Consider the following 17,079-nt stretch of genomic DNA (forward strand, 5'->3'; position numbering starts at 1 on the left):
GGGATGAAGTACTAAAAATTAAGCATTCACTTTCTTCAGCACCAGAAGATAAAACTGCCAAATTTTTCCCACGCTTTGAAGGACCATATGTTATAGAAAAAATAACTCACGCTGTTGTAGTATTAAAGGCAAGAAATGGCGAAACCTGTTCCGCAAACATTGACCAGATAAAACCATTCTATGACCGTAATAAAATGCAAATCTTTTCAGATCTTTTGCAGGATCCGGTACGGCAGACACCGCAGGTACAAGTTCCAGAGGTGGGAAAACGACAAGTACAAGGGCAAGCCAATGAGAGACAGAAGCAAGTGAAAAGAAAATTGCCCCGCGGAAAAATTGAAGGTACAAAGAAAAAGAAGTCGTTCCACCGTCCAAAAAACAGAGTTCACGAACACCCCCAGAATGAAGAAGGGAGAAGGACGACGTATGTGGAAAAGACCGGGAGAAAGGACGGCAACTATAACCCGGCTGTGAAACGGAAGATTGACTCATCCGACAGAACTCTCCGCAGCAAAAGTCGCCGAACTGCGGAAGGGCCATCAGCGGCGGAGGAAAAAGTACAAGAAAAATTTGAACGGCCAACAACGAGGTCCAAGCAGGATCACGACAGAAGTTTCCCGGTTCCACCAAGACCAGCTGCCTTCAAGCGGCCAAGACCACAAGCAGAGGACAGAAGGAAGATGTTCAAGGGTGGCCGTAGTGGTGAAAAACGGAAGCTTCCAGAGGAAAGCACTGAAGGGCGAGCCCGTACAAGAAGGAGGATCAACCAAGCAACGGTCTGCAGCACCTTTAAAGACTGGGCCCAGAAAAGGATGTCTGAATATTACAAAGATAAGTAAAATTTTGTGTTACTTTACAAACTTAAGTTAATCTTTCATTCTTACTGCAAGTGGCAGATTTGAAGAAGTTTTACCTCATGCGAGGTCTACCTTTATCGCCAAAAGGGCGAGAAATGAGTTGTGACCGATTTTCTTATTATGTTTTTCAATTACTCGCGCGTAAAACTAAAGTTGATGTATAATAGCGTTGTATAAAGACTTAAATTGTATAAATTTTATTTAAAACATTCTAACAAGAAAGAAGTTTTAGTCTGAAAGACTTTTTGAAATGTAGTATTATTTCAATGTAGAAAGAATTGGCACTTGCTTTGAAAAGAATAGAAGTTAACAATGTACTACTAATGTATGTTTTCAAATGTGTAAAATTAACGGCATCTTCATATGTTCTTGTATACATGTGAACTGTTATTTTGAATGTTTAGAAATACCGTGATATGGTAAAAGTGAAAGTAATGTTAAAAAATTTTGTTATTCGTGTGACTGTAAAGATTAAATCATGCTGAATATGTGTTAAAGGTTGAATGATGTAGTTAGGCTCTCTGACGCTACACTTTAGAGTTAGCCACTTTCAGAATAGTACCTCAGGGTCTAGAGTTGAAATTAGGGTGTGTTAAGAGGTCTCGTATGTTGAATTTTAACACGTTAGTGTTTTGATTGTAGGAGGAAGTGTTGAACACATAGACAGAAACACATTCGTGTTTGGTGTTTTTACAACACATGTCAGAGAGCACGGGGAGAGATAATTAAAATAGTCATGAATGAAATAAGAATGTTAAGAAAAGTATATTCTATATGTTATTTACAATGTCATTCTGTAACATTTCATTAAACTAGTTTTCCTTCCAGATCTCTGGAAGGAACCAGAATTGAATAAAGCTCCTGTTTTGATGCAGTACAGATGAAAAAGAAAAAAGATTGTTGTATATTCCGGGAGCTGCTATTGTAACAAATTTCTTTCTTTTAAAATTTTCTAGTTTCTAGCTAAGTTATGTTTGTAAAAGTTTGGCCTCGCGTTAGTTTCTAGAGCTAAAAGTTTTCAACAAGGTCGTTTTAGACCTCAGTTTCAAACTAATTAACTCTGGCGGGAAGTATGTAAGGATCTTAAGTTTTACTAACGTTTATTTTATTTTAAATCTTTACTATCACTTCTTATTTTCTACTTCCGGCCAGAATTATAAGCGTGAAGGAGTTTATGCAAAGTTGTCTGGCGAACGCCAAGTATTTAAGTGTGGCCTTTTTGCCAAGCAGAAGAGAGGAAGCCGTGAGTTCGAAGCAGGCCGCTTACCTTAGAAGTTACGCAGTTGCTACTTTGCCTTCCAGGCCAGAGGTTTTAATCCTCTTGATAAATTAAACGTATTGTAGTGTTCACAGTCTCTGTGCTACATACGCTTTCTGTTATTATAAGGCCAATCTTATTCTAAAGTTAAATTAGAGTTTAGTTTTATTTTGATATCTTTTAAGTTAGACCCCGAGTGGAGGGTCATTGTATTCCGAAGTACGGAAGTCATTGTATATAAAGAAAAAAATAAAGGGTTTTGTATACCCTTCGTCTGTATCCTGTCCACTTACTACAATTAGTGAACATAGCTTTAGTAAGCTCTCTGTTCTAGTCAGGTCATTGTATGTTTCCGAAGAAAGTTAGAAGAAACATTGAACCTGATAAGTTTAATTTGCTAAAATGCTTTGTTTGCATCTAAAATACTAAAGACCTTTGCATTTGTCATTTGAGATGAAATTTCTTCAAAGGTTGGTATGTGATAATGTTCTCTCAGTATATTTTGGTTAAGGTGCTGAGGATCTAAACACACTCTTAAATTACCATCCTTTTTCCTTACTACCACTAAAGAATTCACGAATTCTGTTGGTTGGTTAACTTTCTTTATAATACTATCTTTTTCCATTCTTGCTAATTCCTTTTTTAATGGATTTCATAAGCTAAGTGGAATTTTCCTACAGGGTTCTATTTTACCAACAGCTCCTGGTTTTAATTTAATATGATATGCATATCCAGTTAAATTCCTAGTTCCTTTAAACAAATCTTGATATCCTTTTAAAAGTTCTGGTAACCTTTCATTAGAATCAGGATTTACTGTACAAATCCTTTGTATTAGGTTTAATTTTTGCAATGTAGGTAAACCTAAAATAGCTGGAACAGTTTTATCACATGCTACGACTTGAAATTCTATCTCATCCTTGTCCCCTTTCGATGTTTCACATAATAATTTACATTTTCCAACTACATCAATTGTAGTACCACTGTAATTATTTAAAGTGACTTTTGATTTAGTCAAACATTTCTCTCTTAAATTTAATTGTTTAAATTTAGGCAATGGTAGCACATTACACTGAGCTCCAGTATCCAACTTAACAAATAAATATTTAGATATGTTTACTTTTAGTTTTTCAAACCATTCGGTTTTATTTTTAGAAAATGGATTTATATCTTCTACTGACCCTAAAATATATTCATTACCATTATTATGTAACTCATGCTCTAAATTATTCTGTACAACATTAACATTTTTAAAAGTGCACATTTTAGAAAAGTGATTTTTCTTTTTACAGTACAAGCAAATCTTATTATAAGCAGGACAGTTGTATAACTTATGAAAAGTTCCACATTTTCTACATGGTTTTGGATTATTGTACTTATTTCCTTGATAGTTTGAAGAAAATTTAGTACTTTGTTGCTTTTGTTTTACATGATAGTCTTTCTTACAAGGCTGACTTTTTTCCTCTGAAGGTCGAAATTTATTGCGTTTGATAGCTTCTATTTTATGTTCTTCAGTTAAAGTTTTCAGCTGAAGTTCTGCTAATTCAGAAGCTTTACACATTTTAATACATTTCTCCAATGTTAACTGATCTTCCCTTAATAATCTATCTTTGAGATTTTTATTTAGAATTCCACTTACTATTCTATCCCTTATTAAACTAAATCGGTTAAGAAATCATCAAACGATTCATTTACATGTTGTGTTCGACAGAAAAATATATGTCTATCAACACTTTCGTTTGCTTTCGGTATGCAAAAATTTTTGAAAGCTTCAATTACTTTGTCAACATCCTTCTTATCTTCTTCACTTAAATTAAAAGTATTAAATTTTTCAAGTGCTTCTTCACCAATAATATGCAATAAAATAGCTACTTTAATTTCAGGTGATTTAGTAATACCACCAGACGCTGACATATAAATTTGGAATTTTTGTTTCCATTTCTTCCAATTTTCGCTTAAATTTCCTTCGAAACTTAGATTACTTGGTGGCTTTAATCCATCCATATTTAATTTAGGATTTTAAATAGTTTATATATACGTATTTTTAGCCACTTCCAATAAAAATAAACAACTCACTTACCAGCGATATAAGTTTCGATTTCACAGTAAACAACTTCCCATGATGTTTTTGTTTAGAACATCTTTACCGAGGCTGCATGGTTCTTCAAAAAAGATTTTCTTTTTTAATCAACTATGGGCTGCGCCATGTGTTGTATTTTATATGTGTTGGGTACGTGCTCAGTGATGATTACAAGATGTACACAAACGTACAGCTTGTAATGTATTTATTCTACATTGCTCATCTACTATTCTATATTAGAGTTATATTTAAAGATAATAATAGATACAGTTACAGTTACATATATAACAGCACTCAGACAAGCCTTAAGCATATATGAGGAATAGACATAAGGAGAACTAATATATTAGGCTTAGCTTCGTCAGCATGAGATAGAAGTGAGACAAAATTTAGCAGAATAACATGTCTTTAGTCACCCATCTCAGCCTACATCACCATTAATGTTTTAGCAGAACTTTATGATGATAGTCGCGAATTAGAAGATTTTCAAATATGGCAAACATAATGCAAAATATTCTAAATGGAATTCATGAAGAATGTGGGGAAGAGATAATAAATGAAGATCATATAACAAGGGTTTTTCATTGCGATGACAGTTCTCCCAGTCAACAATCAACTAACGGAAAGCGAAACCTGTAGTATGGTTCTAAATTCAGAAAATATCTCTACCAATAGTGAAGAAAGAGACAGAGAGGTTGTTGAAAGCAAAAAAATTTCGCTTGATGATTTAGTGGAAATTCTCGAAACGGCAGTTACGGGATTTGAACAGTGGAGCTTTGTAACTGAGCAAGAAATTATGTCAATCTATAGAAATAAAGAGAAATTGTTAGCACTAAAAGGAAGCAAATTAAACAACTTAAATTGAGAGATGTGATAAATATTGATGGTGTTTTGGGGGGTAAATTTTGATTTCTTTAAGGTTATAAATGTTTAATTATTTCATAAATCACTATGTCATATTTTTAACTTTAAAATTTCTACATGTCATCTTACTAGAGTTAAACTGATGATCTAATTTCTGGAAAGATCCCACATCCGGAATCATAGGAGTCCCAAAGAGTGCAGATCTCGAACGTTGCACTGTATATCTGCAATATTTCAATAAACTTGTGGTGATGGCGATAAGGAGCGCGCCTTGCTCCCTCCGATAAGTGTGGCAACCCTAGAGGAGAAGTTTCTTACGAGTAGCGAGCAGAGCGAAACAGGCAGGCTGTCGGGCAGTGTGCGCGAAGTTCCTAAATAAAGTTTAATTTTTATTGTGCACTATGTCTTGTTAATATTTATATTAATGCAGTAAGAACATAATCTGTGATATGGAATTTGAGGATTGGTGGTAAAACATAACAGGAAAACGCCATAATGGTAACCCGGACTGTGTTAAATCGTATGAACAGTTCTCAAGCACTTTCGGTTTTGACTACAAGCCATCACTCAAGATCTCCAAACCAGAAGTAATGGATTACATCGGTTTTCGTCCTACGGATCACAGATGAGTAGTAATTATAGATCATTTTATAATTCTGTTTTCTACTTATCATTTAATTTCATTTTCTATAGTTAAATTTTTCCTTTTATTTTGGCTTAAAAACCTTGCACAATGTCTGATGTTTATGCCGTCCAAATTCCGGTTTATAACCGATCAGACCCCTCTTTATGGTTTATTATGTGTGAAAGTACCTTTGCTCTCGCCACCCCCAAACCTATCACAGAATCCATTACTAAATATAATTATGTAGTTGCTCATCTTCCTCCAGATATTGCATCAATAGTACGGGATTTACTTATGAAACCAGACCCTATTGATCCATATACAAAGCTCAAAACTGAGTTAATAAATCGTTCAGGAGAATCTTCTCAGCAAGAAATTCGCCAATTATTATCTGGAGAAGAATTAGGTTCTCGAAAACCTTCCGATTTGCTTAGAAATATGAAACGTCGAGCAGAATCTTTAAATGTTCCTGATAACTTAATGTTAGAATTATTCCTTCAACGTTTGCCTTCGACTGTTCAGTCTATTTTGGCAGCGGTTTCCAATTTAACTGTAGATAAAGCTGCAGAAATTGCCGACAGAATTTTAGAAGTAAATCCAACCCCAGGGACTTGTGCCGTTTCTCGCACAGTCGATCAGTCTCTTGAGGATAAATTATTTAAACAAATAGAAAAATTAAACAAACGTATTGATCGCATTTCTCTTTCTCGTGGTCGCTCGCCAAATCGCGGAGATCGCAATAAGGAAAGAAGCAATTCCAAAAGGAGAGATGATTATTCTGTTTGCTGGTATCATAGACGTTTTGGGAAAAAGTGTAGAGATGACAAATGTACAAAACCTTGTTCGTGGCAGGGAAACGAAACCAGCAAAGAATAGAGGCGACTTATTCTTTGCCTCAAGTTTCACGTCGCCTGTTCGTTCGTGACCGTAGAACAAACCTTTCATTCTTGGTCGATACCGGCTCTGACGTGTCCTTACTTCCAGCAAATAATTCTCAAAAACGGAATTCGTCCCAACAAACACTTTTCGCTGCTAATTCTTCTACTATTCATGTTTATGGTCAAAAAACACTTTCTTTGGATTTCAAATTAAGACGACAGTTTACATGGACTTTTCTTATAGCAAATGTTAGTACACCCATTCTTGGAGCAGATTTTCTCCATTTCTTTGAATTGGTCCCTGATCTCAGAAACAAATGTCTCAAAGATTTAAAAACGCATTTTAAAACCGTCGGTTGCGTGAAAAATGGAAGCATTTATTCAGTAAAAACTGTATTTAGTGATACACCATATCACAAAATTTTAAAAGAATTTCCTTCAGTTACTAGATTACCAGATCCTAACCAACCTGTTAAACATAACACCGTTCATTATATCATAACTAAAGGTCCACCTGTGGTTGCAAAACCTCGTCGGTTAGCTCCAGATCGCTTAAAAATAGCAAAACAAGAATTTCAAACTATGATGCAATTGGGGCATTTGAGACCTTCGAGCAGCAATTATGCATCCCCACTTCACATGGTTCCAAAAAAGGGAAGTCTGGAATGGAGACCTGTAGGAGATTATCGAGCATTGAACGCTCAAACAATAAAAGACAAATACCCTATTCCATGCTTAGCCGATTTTACTGCTGCAATACACGGTACTAAAATTTTTAGTCATGTCGACCTGATTAAGGCATACCATCAAATACCAATTAACCCAGCCGACATCCACGAAACCGCCATATGCACACCATTCGGTTTATTCGAAAGTATCCGTATGCAATTCGGCTTATGCAATGCATCTGCGACTTTTCAACGTTTTATAGATGAAGTCACGCGGGATTTAGAAGGCGTTTACGCTTTTGTCGATGACTTGCTCATAGCCTCTAAAGATTCTGAGGAACATTGCAGGCATTTGAAAGCTTTATTTTCCAAACTTCAGGAATATGGACTTTGCATAAATGTTTCAAAATGCACCTTTGGTCAAACATCTATTGATTTCTTAGGTTTTCACCTTAGTGAAAACGGAATTGAACCTCTTCCTGACAAAGTCAAATGTATTTTAGATTTTCCTCAACCTACCACTCTCACTCAGCTTCGCCGATTTTTAGGCATGTTTAACTTTTATAGATGTTTCATACCTAAAGCAGCACATATTCTTTCTCCTTTAATAAAATTGTTAGAAGGCTATATTAATAAAAAGAAATCTCGTTCTCGTGTTCAGGATTCATCCCCACAATTAAATTGGAACGAGAATGCTGAACAAGCCTTTATTGCTGCCAAAAATGCCATTGCTCAGGCTACCCTTTTGAGACACCCTATTCCCGGAGCCCAGCTAAGCATCTGGGTAGATGCCTCAGACGTCGCAATCGGCGGCACACTTATGCAGTTGTCTCAACAAACATGGGAATCTATAGCATTTTTCTCTATGAAACTCAGTAAAAGTCAACAGAAATGGTCCGCGTACGATAGGGAATTATTTTCTATTTATTCTGCAATTAAGAAATTCCGACACATGTTAGAGGGCAGAAATTTTATAATTTATACGGATCAAAAACCGTTAATATACGCTTTTAAACAGAACCCTCATAAATGTTCACCTCGACAATTGCGCCATTTAGATTTTATTTCTCAGTACTCTACTGATATTAGGCATGTGCAAGGTTCAAAAAATGTCGTTGCTGACGCTCTTTCAAGAATCGAAATTGATTCCATAACAAAATCTCCATTTTTGGATTTTAAAAAATTTTCGGAAGCTCAACGGCATGATCCGGAGGTACAAGACCTTCTCAAAAACAACACATCATCTTTGAAACTGGAATTTAAACCGTGCCAATATTCTGATGGTAATATTCTTTGTGACATATCAACAGACATTCCTCGTCCATTTGTTCCGAATTCCTTTCGCAGACTCATCTTTAATCATCTGCATAATCTGTCACATCCAGGAATTGCAGCTACTACGAAGCTTATTTGTTCTCGTTATGTATGGCCCGATATGAAACGTCATATCAAAAATTGGGTGAAATCCTGTGAATCTTGCCAAAAATCGAAAATTACTAGGCATACTAAAGCACCACTGGGCACATTCTCTCTTCCTGATGCACGTTTTTCAGAAATCCATATGGATATCGTCGGACCGTTACCTCCATCAGAAGGCAACGTGTACCTTTTGACTCTAATAGATAGATTCTCCAGATGGCCTGAAGCCATTCCCATCCCGGATATGAAAACGGAAACCATTTGCAGAGCCATCTTCAACTGTTGGATATCTCGTTTTGGCTGCCCATCGATCATAACAACAGACCAAGGTTCTCAAATGAGATCCGCACTTTTTGCAGAATTCACGCGCATTTTGGGTACGAACAGAATCACAACAACAGCCTATCATCCAATGTCAAACGGCATTGTTGAACGATTTCATCGACATTTAAAATCTTCTCTCAAGGCTCACGAGACCAATAACTGGACTGAAACACTACCAGTTGTTATGCTTGGTATTCGGACAGCCGTAAAGGAAGATCTACAGTCATCTTGTGCTGAACTGGTGTACGGCACAACTCTCAAGCTGCCTAGTGATATGATAACGTCATCTAAGATATCTCCGTATGACACACAATTTATCACGAATCTTCGGCATAGAATGCAACAGTTGAATCCAATAGCAACATCTGCACATTGCCAAGAAAAATGTTACGTAAGTGCTACCTTAAAGTCGTGTACGCATGTATACTTACGTGTCGATCGAGTAAAGCCACCTCTGTGCCAACCATATACAGGTCCGCATAAAGTTCTTTCTAGAACGGACAAAACTTTCACAATTGATATTAACGGTCTGAAATCTACTGTGTCTATAGACCGTGTGAAACCAGCCTATTTGCTTTCGGACTCTAAATTGCCTGAACTAAAAACAAATAAAGACTTAAAGACAGTTCAGCAGAATAAATCTGCAAACGAACTCTCTAAGACACAAACTGTCACCAGATCGGGAAGATATGTTCACTTCCCTAAGAAACTTGCTTCTTACATAACAATTTAAAACATTTTTTTTAAATTCATATCTTAACATATTTCTTGTTATTTCATGTTTATTATGTGTCAATACCTTGTCATATATTGAATTTCATTTTGATCTATTCTAATTTTGTAATCATGTAAAAATACCCGACAGTACGGATACTCTGAGATAATTTCATAACCTATGTCGTTCCTTTGAATAGCCATTAAAGGAACTGGGGGGAAACTCTGTGGTGATGGCGATAAGGAGCGCGCCTTGCGCCCTCCGATAAGTGTGGCAACCCTAGAGGAGAAGTTTCTTACGAGTAGCGAGCAGAGCGAAACAGGCAGGCTGTCGGGCAGTGTGCGCGAAGTTCCTAAATAAAGTTTAATTTTTATTGTGCACTATGTCTTGTTAATATTTATATTAATGCAGTAAGAACATAATCTGTGATATGGAATTTGAGGATTGGTGGTAAAACATAACCGGAAATTTCCATAAACTCTAGTTTCATCATCTATTTTGTCACTTGGATGGTGCTGCCACAGGGCCCACATCCTTCAGTGCTATAGAACCCACATCTACATCGACTGGAGAAGAAAAACTTGTTGGCTACAGAAAACTTTAACTGGTTCTCTTTGGATCCTCTGTTCCTCAAGTTAACAGAAAGATATTGAGCAAAGATCAATTATACTTGATATTTCTGTGGCCATAAAAATCATGTATGATTTCAGAATATTTAGCAGCTCATGATTCTGGTCTACTTTTAGGTTCAAGAAGACAGCAAATCGAACTCTTAGACTTTACATGAGCTTAGAAAAACACACTGATGAAGGTAGATATATTTTAATTTGAATTATTACATGCTTCTCTGGGTCAAAATCAAAACCAGCAAAAATTTCACAGGTGATCCTGAAATAGTTTTTGAAGCCATGAGAACATCACGATATCTAACTCAAAATTCACCCCACGTCATTAAGCCAGTAAACTGAATGGAATGTTATCTTTACACATCCTGGAAATATGATCCTCGGAATGATTGTAGAAGACATCAGAGAACTAGGACTGTGTCAATCGTTGAAAGCTAGATAATTTTTCAAGTAAAAGACTATACAAAACTTCAAAGCAACAGATTGCATCAATAAGATTTGATGAGATAATTTCAATATCTCTTCTCCTCCACTATTATGGACATGTAAAATATATTAATAACAGGCCCATCATTGCAACCAGATTTCCAAAGTTTCCTTTATGACTCCCAGGTTGTAGAACAGTGTGCCTAACTTATGACCGAAGCATTTAAAAAGGTGTGTGCCGTAGATGTAAGAGAAGGCTTGATTAGGGATGACCTTCCTATCATGATGCAGCATGCCAGAATTTTCCCCAGAAACTAACTTTAAGGCATATTCTTTTGAATAATAAATTAAAAATGGTTAATATATTTATCATTTGTTTACTAAAAATGAGAAAGTCAAATTATCAGAAATTATGAAATATTAATATTCCCATTTTTACAAAAAAAAAAAAAAAAAAAAGTGTTGAGTTTTTTTGGGGGTAACAATTTGAAATTTTTTCTTTCAAACTTTCTAAACTTTTTCGAGACCCTCATGCCCTAAACTTCACAAAATTGCATTTTGTTAGTAATTATTAAAAAACTGACAGAAAACAACGAAATTTCATTACTTTTCAAAAAATGCTGAGTGCGATATGGGTGCGAAAGATACTTTTTTTTATATGAAAAAAATTTTTTTTTAATTTTATTATTATTATTTTTTATAGCTGCATAGCATTCTGCATCAAAAAAAAAAAAAAAGGTTTTTTGGAGCCACTCTAGTGCACAGCTTAAAGAACTGATGAGAAAAAGTATGTTCTGTTTTTTATCTACAGATGACAAATTCTAACCTGAAATATGAAAGGAATTGGTAATAAATCTTTCCTTTGTATATGAGCAGGCTCTAATAAAAATGGAATTTGAGTTAAAAGAGGCATAAATATTGATTTCTGCACAAATCAAAAATGGATATATAGTGTAGGGAAAACATTCTATAGCCTTTTGTTATATTTTACACTATTGCAGCTGGAAATGTTTTTCATTTTATAATTAGGAGCAAATCTGATGAGGTCCATATAACAGCTAGTTATGTACATAGTAAAAATTTAAAAACATTAAGCACTGAAATAAATTGAGTTATTTAGGCATTTAAAAGCAAGGATCATAAACTAATTTAAGGTTTTTCAAGCCTATTTCTAATTTTTCTAATTTAAAGCAAAATAAATAATAATTAAAAAAAGAGCCTTCTAAAATTAAAATTTAAATCAAAGACATCATTTCAATATTTCCATTTCAAATAATTTCACTGATAATTTGCATGCAGTGTAACTTACATACACTAGTGTCTCAAACAAGTGATGAAATATTTTTAGTTCTCAAAAATGATATTAAAATTTTAAATGTGTTCAAGTGAAACTATAAAATAGTAATAGAATTCTTTGAATAGTTAGTAAACTATAAATTTGAAGTTAGTGTTTGTCTAGTCTTGTTTATGTAATAAATAATTTTTTTTCCAAAAATAAGTTATTCTGTTCAAAAATTAACCTTTTGCGCTTGAGGCGCTTTTCTGTCGGGTGAACCAGCAACTCGAGAGTAATCAGCCACTCCCGCTTACATCATGAGTTCCTTATTGTTAACTTAAAATAATTTTAGACACAATAAAACACTTTAAACTCGTATATTTTAACATTATACATATTCTTTAACTTAATGAAACATATGTATTAAACATTACGTTCTAAAATTTTGCTTCACATGATATTTTACAAAACAATCTCCAATATGCATCCTTGGCTTGTCGAGACATGTGTCACATTAATATACAGTTTGTCGTCTTTGGGAGCAAACCTTGCAATCTTTTTTTTGCCCCATCAAAATAATATGCAGCTTCCCATTTAGTCGGATCGCTTCAGAAATGCTGTGCTGGGTTGTTTTTGTCGAAAGTCTCCTCTCAGTTGATCCACTAAAGTTTTCAAATATTGTAGGTGACTAAGCAGCCGTTCGTTTCTCTGCTTCTTTACTGATTTATAAAGAATGTATGAATTGATGGAGCAGATCTCCAAACCCCCAAAAAATAGTTTTCGCCACCATTTTACAGATTTTCTTAAAAAACAATATGTCGAAGCCAGTTGGTCAGCTCAATCAACACTGCTCATAAATTTGATGTAATTTACAATAACATTGGGCTTTTTTATAACGACTTCAATACCGCCTCGTAGAGTTCTTCTTACAGGAGTTATTCCCGCATTATTCCAAGTAGTCAAAGCCATCACAATCCTCTTGTCCTTCCACGCAAGAACCAAAATATTACCTTTACGATATACACATATGGTTCGATTCTCAAATTTTGGCTTTCATATTTCACATGGCAGGTGCTTTCTATTTGTCATGATCGTCCCAGTTAAGTGGCACTTTTGTTTGCGTAATTCTTCCGCCAATATGTAACTCGTATAATAATGGTCTGTGAACATGTGGTGACCCTGAACACCAAGAATTTTATTCTGTATCATTTTGTATAGATGTAGCGGTATTCTGGTTGATACTGGTAGATCGAGTCTTATCAAAGTCTCTGTTGTTAGAGATCCATAATATGGCAGAATAGCACAAATGAAGCCGGTATTTGAATCTGCGAGCGTATAAACCCGAATTCCCCATTTTGTAGGTTTCATTGGATTGTACGTAATGAATGATATGCGGCCTTTGAATTTGACAGTCGACTCATCCACACAAATCTGCTCTCCGGGTACAAAATAATTCAAGAACCTTTCATTTATATACTCGAGGAAACCAGATACTAACTGCAAACGGGTTCTAGGGTTTGTGTTTTCTAAGGGATGTCTTGAGGTGAAGTCTCCAAAATATTTGACAAAATCGGTCTCTCGTAAACGTGTCTGAGTAAAACAGAATATAACTAGTATCATTTTTCGACCAGTATTCTTGTATGTTTGCCAGTGGCATTGTCCCCATATTTATGATTGCCCCAATAAATGCCCAAAATTCGGTAACTGTTATATCGTACCATGATCGCCATATAGAATGGGATGATAAGGTCTTCCCTTCCACCTTCCTTGCAGCATTACTGTTAGTTTCCTGCACTATGTCAGTAACTAAATACTCGGTGAAAAATAATTTGGAAAAATCTATTGGTTCTTTTATGTGTGCAAATACGTGTAGTCCTACTTGTCTTTCACCGGATACAAACAGTATTCTTCTGGGGATTTCTTTGGATTCTGTGCACACTGTCTATTCTGAAGGTTCAGTCTTTTCTGTACAATCACTTTGGCTTCCAGATTCACTATCGATTATTCGAATTTTTTGTCTTCTTGCTCCTCTAACGTTGTCACTATCTTTATCACTTCCGTCTTCTTTCTCATGGGCAAGCTGTCTATGTAGTGATGTAATTTCGTTCGTTATTGCCGAAAAATTAAGCTCATCTTCGCTAGAAGTAACTTCTTCGTCGTGTTCCATACTTATTGGGCTCAGTAACTTTGAAAGAAATACTGTGATCGGCAAGAAGGTTCAGTTCGAACTGATGTCGAAGACAGAGTCCTACTGGCAGTCGCAAGTATTTTTGAAATAAGACATTTAATTGCATAAGCATTGCAAAGACAACCTTTAGTTGAGATAAGACATCCTTATAGCTATTCAGGCACCTCATAATATGATCTACAAAAGGCCAACAAGATCTCTCAAGCGATATTCCTTAGGTCAAACACAAATAAACACATCGATTCGAACGGTGCCTCTTAGGCACCGTGCGAGTTATCGCATCACATGCAATGGTGCCTGAGAGGCACCGCTCAAATGCAAAGGGTTAACATTTTGTCTTTAAAATGGGAAAATTATGTCACAAAAGTATTTGGATGTCATTTAAACTTCAAGCAAAATCATCTGTGATACATGCAGTATGTGCATTCATGGCATTATTTTGCATCAAAACACAACAAATAATATTTGAAAAATTATCTCCTTGAATTCTTCAACACTCTGATAAAGATTACAGTTGCATCAAAAAGTTTGAAAAAAAAAAATCTCAAAGCTTTTATAGAGAACAACCAAATAGTAAAATATATTTTTAATTTCATAAACAAAAATTAATAATACATACATTTCAAATGCATAAGCATCAAAAATACTTTCTTTTTGTCAACATTTTATCACAAGTCTTTTATAATAGATATTCGGTGAGAAATGTCGATAAATGATAATTTCCTCAATTTTTAAATATTAAGGAAAATGAAACAAGCAAATAAGACCCTGAATTCAACTCACAAAATAAATTAATTTTCAATGTAGGACTTACAAATTCCAGACCTGCCAACATTACATGTGAAAAAAATTATAAGCGAGACAAAATTTAAATTACTAAAGTATAGTTTGTTACTTTAAAACAAACATTTTAAGGTCATAGCAACCCTCTCTTCATTTGTAATCATAATGTATCATATTTTTATCGTCACTCTACACAGGAACTTATGGGATTTTAATAAATTACTGGATTTGACCTTTTTTCCCTAGCAGTCACTGCCATTGTTTTGAGTCATGGTGGAAGCAAGGAGAAAAACAGCCTATTCTAAAGTAATAGACTATAGTATAGGCTAAGATTGACAAAATCATTACTTAACCACATATACTGCTGTTGTATGAATTTAAGAACTGCTAAGACAGGAGGAAAGTGAGATTTTTTTTTAATCAAAAAGAATTTACTTATTCAAACATAATAGTGACTAGGTAAAGGAAATGTGTACTATTTTTAGTAGTTTCAAATACATCTCAAATAGAGTAGCTTTTCGTATTTTAGCATTTATGCTTAATATCTGAGGCTGAAAAGCTTTAGACATTCTCAATGGAATACCACTTTTAACTGAAAATACATGTAAAAACTGAAGAAAATTAAAACTAATGAAGAAAAGCTAACCATACATATACGAGACTAAGTACATATGACTTATTCTGTGACAAAAATACAGTTCACTCTTCTTTTATGCAATTTTCGTTTGAACGTTTTATTTACTTTTTTAATAATGCAATTTTTCCTAAATATTTTTTTATAATTTCTTCTAAACACATGCATAAAGAAACTTACTCTCCAAAAAAAGATATGCATGTGCAATTTTTATGTAAACACATTTCACATTTAAATGCATTCTGTTACATTTAACATTCAAATTATTAACAGAAGAAATATTTTCAAAGTCATATTGAAACTGAAAATACTTTATATGTATCCACTTAAGGTGAAATGCATTATGAAGGAAAACCATGCAGTAGTAAATGGTATTGAGAATATATGCCTAACAGCAGGACACACACTTTTCACCTGCAAGGGAACCTTAAATCATTTCAAAAACTGAATCATTATCATTTCAATATCCTATTCAGTATTAAATAAAGGAATATAACCAGACAAAATGGCCATCATAATTTTATGACATCAAATATAATCTTCAGTTCTACACTATAAATGTTGGAAAGTCTGAAATTTTTGTATACAATGCAGTTAGGAACCTTTCATGATTAGATTAAATCATAAAAATATAAATAAAATATCAAATAATATTTATAAAATACTTTTGCTCAAACATTTCACACAATTTTCAAGTAGCAGCTACAAAATTAATAATAAGACAGCATTTAAAGTCCAAATAGGTCCAATATGCAGGTTGGTCCATTACTGAAGAAAAATGCATTTATTTTCATGCATAGTTGGAAAATCTGAAAATAAAAATTTTTAGAAATCCTAGTTGAATATCACATTTGCGAAAAGTTCAAAAACTTCACATATTTAACACAGTTTTTTTAAAATAAAAGAGCAACAAGAGAAGCAACAGTTATAATCTTCATTCAATGACTGTAAAAAATATATGATATATAGCACAAAAACTGCATCACTGCATTTTATAATAGTTACCCATAAAATTTTTTTTTCACACCATGACTATATTAACTGTTTAAATACTAAAGGTTTTGTTATGCTGTATAATTAAGATACTACAATAGTAAAAATTTCTTCTTTTCTGTTCATTAACCCAACAAAGGGATCTTATTTCTCAAATGATATCATTGCTAGCATTTTTTTAGAAAAGTTTTCTACAAAAGAATTTTGTTACAAAGAGGATTAACTAATCATAATTCCTGAGTTATGACCAACTACCCCATGCAGACCAAATGACATCATCCCCAGATTTTTTTAAAAAGAAGGCTTTCACAAAAGTATCTTATCACAAAGAGGCTGTGCTGTCTACAGGAGAAGTGAGGGAAAAGCCCAAATAACTTGTCATAATTTCCAAATTATGATCAACTACTTTTTGCAGACTAGCATTTTTCAGTGAAATTATAGAAGACATGGTATAAAGACCTAAACCCA

General features: G+C 34.3%; 2 protein-coding genes across 4 annotated transcripts in view; one reads left to right on the forward strand and one right to left on the reverse strand.

The window, feature by feature from the left end:
- Nucleotides 1-11,637, forward strand: part of LOC146996550 (uncharacterized) — a 193,038-nt gene extending 181,401 nt beyond the window's left edge. For both annotated transcript variants that reach the window (XR_015042212.1, XR_015042213.1), the window contains one exon: nucleotides 11,441-11,637. The gene's annotated coding sequence lies outside the window, so the exon portion shown is untranslated. The remainder of the gene's footprint in view (nucleotides 1-11,440) is intronic.
- Nucleotides 11,638-14,772: 3,135 nt separating this feature from the next.
- The window catches only part of LOC118186689 (KRAB domain-containing protein 2-like), an 89,622-nt gene continuing 87,315 nt past the window's right edge, over nucleotides 14,773-17,079 (reverse strand). For both annotated transcript variants that reach the window (XM_085820931.1, XM_085820930.1), the window contains one exon: nucleotides 14,773-16,427. The gene's annotated coding sequence lies outside the window, so the exon portion shown is untranslated. The remainder of the gene's footprint in view (nucleotides 16,428-17,079) is intronic.

Source organism: Stegodyphus dumicola, chromosome 7 (genome assembly GCF_044657685.1).
Source record: "Stegodyphus dumicola isolate Sdum_Otavi_A_Nest chromosome 7, ASM4465768v1".
NCBI lineage: Eukaryota > Metazoa > Arthropoda > Arachnida > Araneae > Eresidae > Stegodyphus > Stegodyphus dumicola.